Below are 12,272 nucleotides of genomic sequence, written 5' to 3'. Positions count from 1 at the left end.
TGTTGCTGGGTCAGTGGCTTGCCTAACCACTGTGTTCAGTCATTTATCTGCACTAACTAACTGTGTCTAAAACCTCTAAGCATCTAAGTGATCTTCCTGTGGTGCATTAGACTTCAAATTTCTTTCATCTGTCTTGGCTGAATCAGCTCTCACACACACATCTGCTGGGCCCTTGTGTACGCATGCGGTGTGTAATTGTTTTATGTACAGTTTGGTTCAACTATCGTGTCGTGTTATATCACTGATTAAATGCAAATGGTGTCCTGGAAAAGATGGTATCTATGATACACAGTGACCAGCACCTTTAAACTGTTGTTTTGCTGTACCATAATAAATGTTCTTTAATTATCTCCATGTTATTCCTTTTATTTTATTCTCTTTCGCTCTCTTTCTCTCTCTCTTCACACACACACACACACACACATCTCCACACACAACTGGGTATAGCTAAAGCATAATACCCAAGATATGACACAATGTCACTACTCTCTCTCCCTCTATTCCACTCGATCTGCCAGCCTATGCGTCTCTATCTCATCTCTTGTCTCTGTATATCCCTCTCTCACTTTCTCTCACTCATACATACATGCAATTGTGCACACATATACACACCAGCTCAGCCATTCAAATACACATCTCTATCTACCACACATACAAACTAATATCTCAGGTAAGCACAGGGCCTAAAGGTGCCTGCTGTCGTGGTGCGTGAATCCACTAAGGCTCAGAAAAGGTAATATCGTTCCCTCCCTCCCTCCTCCAAGGGTTGAGCCTTGGTGTGGGCGAGTGAGGGGGGCATGGAGGTGAGGGAGGGGGCAGGTGAGGAGGAATAAACAGATTTATTTGCCTGCGCCCCTCTCTGATTATTTTGCCCCTGCCTTTTGTTCCAGACCTTATGAAACCCAAATGTCAAGTGAGGCGAGGGCCTCATATCGCGCCCTGTCAATCACGGCCCTCTGCGCACCTGAAGCCCCGATGCCGGATTATTGGCTTCAACACGAGGGTTGCCTTCTCCGCCAGCCGCGACGCCGCCGAAGATTCGACAGCCAGGGTTTTTTGTTTTTTTTTTTTTCTTTTTTTTTTCTAAAGAGGAACTTCATTTGGCAGCTGATGCACGGGAGATTGCAGAGGAGCGGATTTTGAGGGTAGATGGGTAGGTGGCTGGATGTATGTGTACGTGGGGCAGAGTGGCTTATCTAGCAGGGGGGGAGGGATTAGGAGGGAGGAGGCCAGCTTGACATGGGTTGTGATGGAGCGCGGGTGGCAAGGAAACTCGGCCTTAACATCTTGCTCAGTGCGCTGATCCCGACAAGCTATCAGCACCTCTACAATAATCTCACTGCAGCTCTCTCCTCCCATCCCTCCCTCACTTTCATTCTTTCTCTCTCTCTCTCTCTCACACACACCTATACACTCAGACAAACACACAATTCCTACTGCATGTACTTATCTGTGATATACTCTGTCACTACTGCTAGCTGTTACAGTTCATGCTTTCACACACACATGAAGACAGTGGCCACATTTAGCATTTGCCCGCACCCTGACTTGAGCTGAAAACCCTCTGTTTATCTACATGGCCATTAAAGTTGAATAGGCATCGTTTCAAACCCAATATGCTGCATGAAAATAATCTAAATCAAACGGCAAAGAAGAGGCGCTCGATTTAGGGTGTGAGCTGTAAGACGAGATACGTCGTGTGGCATCAACTATCCCTCTAAACTCCCTCAGCAGCCTCAGCTGGACGAGCATATCATCTGGATCAGCAGGCTCACCTCTAACCGAGGGTCTCTGGCCACGAGCAGCTGCCTCAATGTCAGCACTTACCCATAGCCTCACTTGAGACTTAAACCATCTATTCACCAGCACAACCTGACCAGCTGTATATGATCAAATCTGCTACACGGTGAAGCAATGATCACATCGTTTCATTCATGCATACACACACATTCAAACTCGTCTGCTCACTATATGTTAATTATGTAAAAGTACACACACACACACACACTCTCTCTCTCTCTCTTGTCATCATAAATGCTCTTTACACTTGCCTAAATACCATCCTATCATCGGAACAGTCTGTTGTCACACACCTTGATCAAATGCAGGCGTCTCTCTCACAAATCCTAAAAACATGTAGGTGTCACTCATTACATCCTTTACATGCTATTTAAACTTCAAAAGGCCAGCGCTCATTTAATAGCAAACAATGCAATTTGTGCAGAAAATGTACCATAATGTCTGCCACTATCCTTCCGTGAACAGAGTTTGTCTTCACACACACACAGATACACACACACACACACACACACACAAAGAGACAACTGACTACAAGATTGAGATACTTTTGTTGATACAAACAGGATCCCAACATGCTTCTGCTGTTATCCTGTAGGCCAGCTGGGCTGTGGGAGTAGGGTTGTATTTACTATAAGACCAGAACAATGGGATTGTGTTTTCACCACTGGGCATATAGAATAATATAACTCCTGTCTGTCAATGTGTGCATGTGTGAGGGTGCATGTGTCTATGTGTGTGTGTGTGTGTGTGTGTGTGTGTGTGTGTGTGTGCAGGGGGTTCAATGTCTAACTAATCATACTTCAATGAGCAGTAACCACTGGTCCATGTTCCTAAATCTCCCCTCCTTACAGCAAGCTGCGCCTAAATCCCCCATGGCCGCCCCTTTAACATGTTATTAATCCCCGGCGGCCGCCCCTTTGAACACGGAGCTTGTGTGAAGGGATAACCAGGCCTCCTCAGACACAGAGACAGAGAGCCAGAGGTACCGCCGCGCTGGATTTACTCCTCTACCAGCAGGTTAATCCTGCCTTCACACTCTTAGAGCGAGCGAGGGGAGGTGACGTGTGTGAGTAGGTGCGTGTCTTTATGGAGACAGTAAAGGATCGGCTCCATCACAGTAACGACTCTGGGGGAACATCAGCATCTGGCGCTCAAAGTCATCCAGTCCCCAAAAAAGGAACTTACAGACTGCTGCCATTTCTTTATTAGATTACAAATAGATGTGTGTGTGGATGTGCGTGCTTGTTGATAAAACCTAAATAGCATAGAGCAGCCAGATGACAGAAGGATTGAGATATTGCGTGTGAGAAAGGGGAGACAGAGCTAGATGAAGAATAATGAATTAATAAGGAATACAGCTGATGACAGGGAGAGGGACTCAAAAATCACAGAGGCCTAAATAATGTAGCAATCTGACTAGAGCAAAGCACATTGTCTGTGACACTGATTCATAGCAGATATTGTGTAAGGCATCACAAATCTGTCCTTTGTCAGAAATGCAGTGGCCCAATTTCCTCACAAATGTGTGAAAGCTAAAGTTTATATAGTTACACCTAGACTCTATTACATCAGTCTCATGCGTTGTAGATCAGTCTTCTCCTCAGCCCTGTTTGCTCCGCCACAACACATCAGTTCCTGTGTTAAAAAAGCTCATCAGCTTGGAGGTACTACTAAAAAAATGTGGTGATTCGATGATCATTATTCAATTTAGTATGCTGCAGCTCTGTCCGGGGGTCAGGATCACAAAGCAAGCCTGCTAACTTTCTTTTGAACATAAAAAGTCCTTGCCTTTGTCTGGTGTGCAGAAGAGGCTAGAATAAGCAGACGGACTTTAACATTCTGTCACCGCTTCAGTCTAAAAGACTAATCAGCCACTCGGCAGGACTCTGGATGCTAACCAGGACTAATTCTGCCTCCTGCTGGCTAGTGACACACTGGGACAGCCCTGATTGGCTGTTAAACACCAGGGGGTACACCTCTGATTGTCTGCTTAGCTTTTCTCCCTCATTCTGATGGCCCATACACCCCTTATCCTCATCGCACAGCACAATGCAAAGGCAACAGGGAAGTTACAGATGTGCTTTAGAGGTGGTTTTGTGTGTGCTGTGCATGTGTGTATGTCTCTGTGTGTGTATGTGTTGTACGTCACACGCCACAAGGGTGTGTTTGGGAAAACAAACAGCCAAATTTATCATCATGCCAAGTTCCCTCCCTCTCTCCCCCTGCCTTCCTCCCATCCCTATCTCCTTTATTGTTCCCCCTCCTTTTTTTTTTCTTCTTCACCACGGCGCAGATCAGATAGAATGTCACCTCTACAAACTGCCGCGAGCTAATTAGCTGTTAGCCATGTTTGTGTTCTTGACTGATGACAGGATCATTTACTCTGGTCTCCAGCTGGCTCTGTTTGTCGGAGCCGTCTCATTAGCATGGCAAATTAGTCCCACTCAGTCAGGGTTCTGCCTCACCCAATGGGAAGTGATTGGAATGCAAATCAATCAAGAGGGCGGGGATATGGAAATCAAGGAAATGGGTAAAATTGTATTTTAGGGCAGATAAATCAAGTAAGCCTGTTTGCTGGAAATTAAAAGAAAAGGTTCAGCAAGAAAGGTTAAGATTGAGTCGGTGTGGGTTTGTCATCATCAATAGAAAGAGGCAGTAAAGCGGAGAATAGAAGAATAGATGGCTTTGGTCAGTATCAGTAGATAATGTCGCCTTTATCCAAGAAAAATATCCCCAACGGCAATGTCTTGTGATTTTTTTTTAAGATCAGAGGGGTCATAGTGGTTGTTATTAGCGTGAGAGAATCAATGGTAAATTGTAGGAACATTACTCCAAATTTATGTGGCGTTTAATTCCCCTAAAAGCACAGCTTCATTCCCAATTCCAAACCCCAGATTTAATCAGCAGCAGACATTCATCAGCTCAAGGCTAGATAGCGTTATATCAATCTCAGCTGTATATATATATATATATATATATATATATATATTATATATATATATATATATACATACATATATATATGTATGTATGTATATATACACACACATAGTTCAGCAGGTAACATTGCCTGACACAGAGCCTTGTTTATCATCATCACTACATAAGTCTGCCAAGTGAGCCATTAATACATTCCCAGTGTAAAACCATCTCTTTAATTTATATTCTGTCATCAGGTTTTCTCCTCATCAGCAGGAAGCTATTGATCAAGATCAGGGCTGCTTTCACGACAGGGCAGATGTGTTTTCTGTGGATGTCGTTCTGATACTGGAGGTGCATTTATATTCCTCTCTTAGCGTTGCTGTGATATTTTGATCGTTGATTGAAGCAGAGGGAGTTTTCATGACAGCATCGCTCAAGTTGGGCTTTGAACGTCATAATAGTTTTTTTTTTAAAGCACGGTACAATAGATGACCAAGCCGCCAGGGTATTCTAGGTACATTTACATTGTTAGAGGTGCAGGAGGTCTCCATCTCTTCTTTATGTGTGTGTGTGTGGTGTGTGTGTTTTACTACGTCAGGCGCTCTCTCTGTGAAGCCACCGCTATCTCCAGTTTCATTTGCCGACAGGCCTGGCAGTGGGAGGAGGTGGGGTGGAGAGGAGGGGGAGCAGATGTAAGAAAATTGGAGGATTAGACGGCGAGCCCTCTTCCTGTCTGCTGCAGTCCCCCCTCCTCCTCCTCCTCTTCTTCATCCCTCCATCCAGCCCTTAGCCTAATACACAGCCTGACACACTGACAACCAGCCCTCCTCTCCTCCTGTCTTCTCTTTCTCACTCTATTCCTTATCCCAACAGATGTGTCTCATCTCCTTTCTCCTTTACCTTATTTTTGCATATCTCAAACCCTGGCTCTCCCCACTCACCTCATCCTTCTCAGTTAATGGCAGGATTACATCGTCTTTCTGTCTCTCTCATCCCTTCTCTCTCTTTTTCACCGTCATTCTCGATTTCATACCTCGCGCACTCCATACAACAGTTATTCTTAACTAAGTCCCAGTCCACACTATTAATGATCATGATGTTTGAGGCATATTTCATCATCGCTGTGCTTAAACCTGCTTGCAAGAGAGCTTAGAGATTTGGTGCTGACACTGACACAGGGCAAAAGAGTGGGATCGGTGTGTGTGTGTGTGTGTGTTTGTGAGTGTGTGAGGAGGGCGGGGGCAAAGAGCAAGAGTTTCAGAGTGTATGGAAGGGTCTGAAAGGGCCTAAATGGATCTGCGATTGGACTTTCTGAGGTCGTCATCAGCCCAGATTGGAGGCCATTAGGGCCTATTTAAAAGAATTACTTCCAGGATGCAATCAAAAACCCTGATAGGTAATCAATGGCAACTAGATCAGGGCACAAAGGCAGTCCATGTGTCTCAATCAGCCACCATTCAGCAGGACAGGGAGATCAGTACCGGCCAGATACTGCACTCACTTTTGGTGCATGCACACTTACACACACATGCACACAGCCATGCACACATACCGAACATAATGTGCTATCATGAGCAGGTGTACCTGAAACACATGTGCATATGCGCAGTACACACTGTTAAAAAAGTGTGCAATCACTTGAAATATATATTGCCAGAATATGCACATGCACACACGCACATACACACATACATACACACACACACACACACACACACACACACACACACACACACACACACACATACAGCAGTAAATTGATCTGCAGATGGCCATATGCTATGTTACTGTGCTGTGCTGCCAGACAGTGATTTATCAGGAAGCAGGTAATGCCTCCACCACCACCCCCTGTGCTTTATAAGAAAAATTACAGGACATAAAGGAGAGGGATGGAGAGAGAGAGAGAGAGAGAGAGAGAGAGAGAGAGAGAGAGAGAGAGAGAGAGAGAGAGATGGAGTGGGGTAAGTAGGAAGGAAGGAAGAAGAGAGCAGAGTAATGGGGGGATAGGTAAGAGCAAAGGAGGGGAGGAGGTTGTGGACAGACAGGTTGATTTATTAGACCTTCTAGTTAACTCACCCCTGTACACATGCACATATACACACCTAGACACGCACACACGCACACACACACACACACACACACACACACACACACATTCACACACACCCGCAGCACCCAGTGTGAGGATGAGCGGGGAGAGGCTGGTAATGCCGTTCAATGATGCGGTGGCGTTTAGTTCAGTCTGAGTGCGCCAGTTCCTCTAGCCAAGCAGGCGCACAATTCTCCTGGCAGGCACACAAAGAGAGAGAGAGAGAGAGAGAGAGGAGAGGAGAGAGAGAGAGAGAAGAGAGAGAGCTGGCGAGAGAACGCCAAGGCCACAAATTAGGTCAATATGCCTGGTTCATAAACAGAGCAGAACCCCGCAGCAGTCCGGCACGCTGCAGGGGAAAATTAGCACCCACAACCGAGCGGGATGGACCTCTGGATCTGCAGGTGCATGCGTACTTCCTGTATACGCATGCCCATGCAAACAGAGACAGACACTCAAGAATGTGCAATAAAGTAACTCCATTTATTAGGTTATATACACCAGCACATATAAATGCAGATACACACATACCAATAGGAACAATAATAGTCCTGACATGATAAAACACCATCAAGAAAGGGATATGAAACACACTGTGCCCCCCTGCAATAAGATTACAGGCTATCGGCCCTCAGTAGATTTGCCAGCGGGAGTCCCCAGTATAATAAAATCAGATTAAAGGACAATCATATTTATTTCTAGTATATACAATATATCAGGCTTGCTCAGTACCTCTTATTGTGATAGGCTGTGAAAAGGCTGGCTTCTGTGTACTCTCCTCTTCTAAGTTGACGTTAGGCTGTGTTTAATGAGCTTCAGGTGTCAAGGAGTCGGCAATGTAACAGGATATGTTGGCGAGGCTTATTGATTTATTGTTTTCCAAAGAAGTTTTTGTACTTTTGTTATTGCCTGGCTGTCACCCGTAATGTCATTTCAGAATTATTTCAGGTGAATAAAAGTTGAGGGACGGTGTGTAAATGTGAGTGTGTCACACTGTGGCTGGATAAAAGATCTGAAATATGAAGACTTTGAGAGGTTAATATGACTTCTGACACCTGAACAGATCATCTCCTCTCGGAGCAGAGACGTGCATGTTAAAGTATACATCGGGATTTATTTATATGGATCCAGGCTGTTTACACAGTGGTGAAGAATAAAATGGGAATGCAAACTAACTGCAAATGATAAGAATTAGTAATGATTAATATTGCTACTATTATTACCACCAGTACTACTACCACTGATGCTACCATTAATTATGCTAATCTTAATTATGTCCACTCTAAAATGAATTTGTGACGTAACTTTTTGACATGAAAAATCTTGAAATTTTATCACAGACTTAAATTCTCCAACCCAGCCAGTCCCACTGGCGGGTTTATCAATTCCAGATCCCGAGCTTTCCAAAGATGCCAAATATGATGAATTGAAGGGAAATATGTCTATAATGCTGCACAAGACATCTAGATATTTTCTGTTTGATGTAACACTGCAGCCATAAAACAACGGCATTTGGGGTTTGAAGATTTCACTCAAAATAAATGTGACGTAGCTTCAGTGTTGCAACCAGCAGATGCAGAATATGTGTGTGACATTGTTGTACAATACAAAAAAAAAAAAACAAAAAAACTTTTACTTTGAAGCAATTTAAGGGGAAATTTAAGGGAAGCTCAGAGTTTAAAGGTTTACGATATCAATCTCCCAAACACGGTCCTCCCCATTTGTTGTAAAACAGTTCTCAACCTGGAGATTGGGAACCCTGAAGGGGTCACATGCTAATTTTTCAGCGGTCACAAGATGATCACATCATAGGGGAAAAAGAAAAAGGTTTTAGTATGCAAAATCATCATGATTTTTCTCCAGTTTTATCTTTTGTTTTCTATTTTCTATTTTGTGAAACGCTGGGTAATTTTAAAATGCAAGGCCTCCTCTGCTAATTAAGTAAATGAAACCACTCTGCATATGCAGCCTGTGACAGGGGTCACAGGTCGGCATTGCTTTTTTTTAAAGGGGTCATGACCCAAAAAAAGGTTGAGAACCGCTGGTTCAACAATTATTTTTGTTTGGGTCATTCCTAGAGGACCTAAGACTCCTAGTCATCTTTAATCTCATCATGTTAAAGATAAAAACGGCATCTTGTGAGATATAAAACATTGATTATTGACTATTACATTGACTATTGCATATAAATTGCACTAACACTGCAATTTATACCACTTACACCATAAAGATGCTAATTGAAGGTGATCATGTAGACACTTGAATACAGTGACAATCTATATGAATGTGCATCTGATCAAGTCACACTACACTGTACATAAAACAACATGAATTGGACAATAAGGTAGTTGTTCCAAATATTACACAATTAATAAAACACAAAGCAAAAGGAACCATAGAAACTGAAATCACTGAAGCTGTGGGATGTTAATAAAGCCACAATAAGATCTATGATTATGTGGATACATTGAATGCAAAGGAAAGACACAAGGTTAAAATGGCTGTGAGAGTTATTTAGACTACCATAGCAGATGTAGTTAAAGGTTGTGACATGCTTCAGTAATTTTTTAAGTCCTTTTTACAACCATAATGCTCATTTGAGATCTTGATTGTACATTAAGAAATCAATATGTGAACTATATACCTGGATGATTATTTAATTTTAAAAAGAAAATTCATTGTTAATGGAAAAGGGACAGTGACCAGAAATCACTAAATTACCCTGCAAACCAAATCACAATTCTGAAATATTTAAGACTTAAAACAATAGATTTGTACAGTCGCATTTATATTTGAAAAATTATTGATTAGTGCAGAAATAAAATGTGGGGTAAGATCTTACCTCCATCAGAAAAATATCCTAATTAAATAAGTCTAACTTAGCTGATCACCATCTTACCTGTTCACTATCAGATCAACACACATTTATGAAACATACAAATGTCAACAATTTTTCACAATTTTCCTCAAGATACTAAAATAAATGGCCAGAAGAGAAAACCTGTAGTCAGCCATTGTGTTTTCATCTGGTTTTCCAAAGAGTGTAAAGGTGATGAATGGATGATTTTCGGACATTTGGTCAGCCATACACCTCTGACCTGGTGTAAAAAAAAAAACATGCCAACACCTCAAGTAACATTTTCATTTTCCTATTTTCTCCGTTTCATCCAAATGTGGGTTCTACAATAGCGACTATGAATTCAGTGTGTGCAGAGCATCATGCTTTCCATGCACGAAAAATAGTGCTCGCATCAGCCAGAAGGGTAAGGCAATTTATATGCAGTGTTAGTTCACCCCCTCATTCTTCTTTTGCTCCAGAGGGGTTTAAGGTCACTTTGCACCCTACCCCAGCATATGTTCCTTTAGTACCTCGCTTTTCCTGTGAGGCCTCAGCTTTAGACCGAAAGGCTTTTTTCCCTCCACCCTTTGCCTCCGCTGAATAAAGGAGACGCCCTGCACTCTGCCCTGTGCCAGCTTTGAGCTTATGCAACCAGCTGTTTGTCTGCTTTGGTAGTCCTGCCCTGGGCAAGTAACTGTCTAAACAGCACTTGTCTCATTGCATGGTTGAGGTTATACTTCTAAAGTCCTATAATGCAAAGAAGGTTAAAATGCCTGATTAGATCTTGACCAGTTTCAGCTCTTGGGCATTGTTCAAGGGTGTTTCAGTGAAAGGAGTGCGCTGAGATTTGACCATTTGGACATGATGGCCCCCAGCATGGCACCTACTGTGCAATCTGCTGTGTCACATGGACTGTGACCAACGTTTTTTTCACTCTCTCTCTGTCTCTTTACGCTGACTACAAGGGTCGAGTGTGATGGTGCGGCTCCCTGCCTGGTGCATAATGTCAACCCAAGGTTTGGGGAATGGGGTGATAACATATGTAACCCTGCATACCTGAAGACAGGTAACAAGTGCTTCACCAGGAGGCCTCAGCACAGCACAGTATGTTGAAGTGAAGGTATAATATGAGGAATATTAACTGTAAGCCCATCATAAAACAAGGAGCATGGACCAAATGAACCAAGGTAATAAGTCCTAAGTGGATGGTAACCTCAAACATGTAATTTCTTATTAAAATAATATTTATTGTTATCATCAGGTGCAGAAAACATCACAAAACTCGGCCCTGGATGCTAATGAAAACCCTGAATCAAACCAGTGCTTTTGCTGGAGATTAAAAGCTACTTTCACACATAAGAGTGGGGCGATCCAATCAGACCACAACCCCAGTTTTTATTCTTCCCCTCCCCGTTTGATTGACTCCTCAGCTGCACCTGCTACCCTCTGCTAGCCTCAACAAACAGCTGGGAGGAACAGTAACTGTAGGCTTGTTAGCACGGCACGCCGAGTCTGTGCTCTTCCAAGATAAAAAAAAAAAAAAAAGGAAAAAAAAAGAAATCCATTATATTATCAAGGATTATTTTAGGGGTGAGGCCTAGGAGTGCAATTCTATCTAATATGGAGCTTGCAGTGGTATCAGTCAAAAAAATTATCATATGAGCTTTACTACCACTAGCTTCCAAAGCGTAGGCCTAAGATTTTAACAGTTGAGCTCTACAGTGATGTTAGCTATTAAGACAAGTGTTAACATATTATTGCAGTGCTAGGAAGACCTGTAGCTGTTTGACTTCCTACAAGCAGGATATTTGTACTTTGCTGGATAGTTGGTTGGTCTAATAGGGTCCAGACTGTATCATTACCCTTCAAGGAGAGTTAAAGCCCACCCAGCCATACTGGAATGTATTACTGTGGAAATACAACCCCTAAAACTCTATTTTATTACAGTTATTAACTTTTAGTAACTCTCAGATCTTGGTGGATGATAGATTATAGAACATAACACTCAAGAATATACTAAATGCTTTCGTCATGACTAATTTTCATGTTTTAACTCTACTAGCTCAGGTTTTCATTTCTATTTTAGAAAATAAATTTAAAAAACTTTTTTTTTCTTATTGTACTTATTGTGTGGACAGTCTATATTTTGATATGAAATACACTTTTGAGTTGAGAGAAATTGCATCTGTACCTTATCATTCTCAAATGACAGTTAAAAATAGTACTGAGAGGGTACCACTTTTTCTGTGGTCCACTCTCCCACACTAGATGTCCCTTTTCTCTGGCTAAATGCCACACAATTATGAGTGGCTCCAGGTTTGGCAGGGCAAGATGGTTGGGTTGTTGAGGAGTGAGATTGCATGCGTGAGTGCATAAGCGTGTGTGTGTTTGTGCGTGCGTGCATTGTGTGAACAGAGAAGTCATCTTATTTACCCACCTTGGTGTTAGGGGTGGCCATCGCCCGCCCAGCTAAATGCCATGCAAATGCTGCTGCTGCCGTCAAGCTGCCAATCATCCTGGTGTTGGCATTCACGGCGTGCCGCCGGAGCATTTACAGCGTCTGTGATCTTTACTAAATGAGAAATAACCCTAGCCTGTCCAAGCTGGCCACGACGTTTAAAC

The sequence above is a fragment of the Myripristis murdjan genome, chromosome 9, assembly GCF_902150065.1.
Source record: "Myripristis murdjan chromosome 9, fMyrMur1.1, whole genome shotgun sequence".
Taxonomy (NCBI): Eukaryota; Metazoa; Chordata; class Actinopteri; order Holocentriformes; family Holocentridae; genus Myripristis; species Myripristis murdjan.
The sequence above is the reverse complement of the archived record's forward strand: the minus strand, read 5'-3'. Positions refer to the sequence as shown.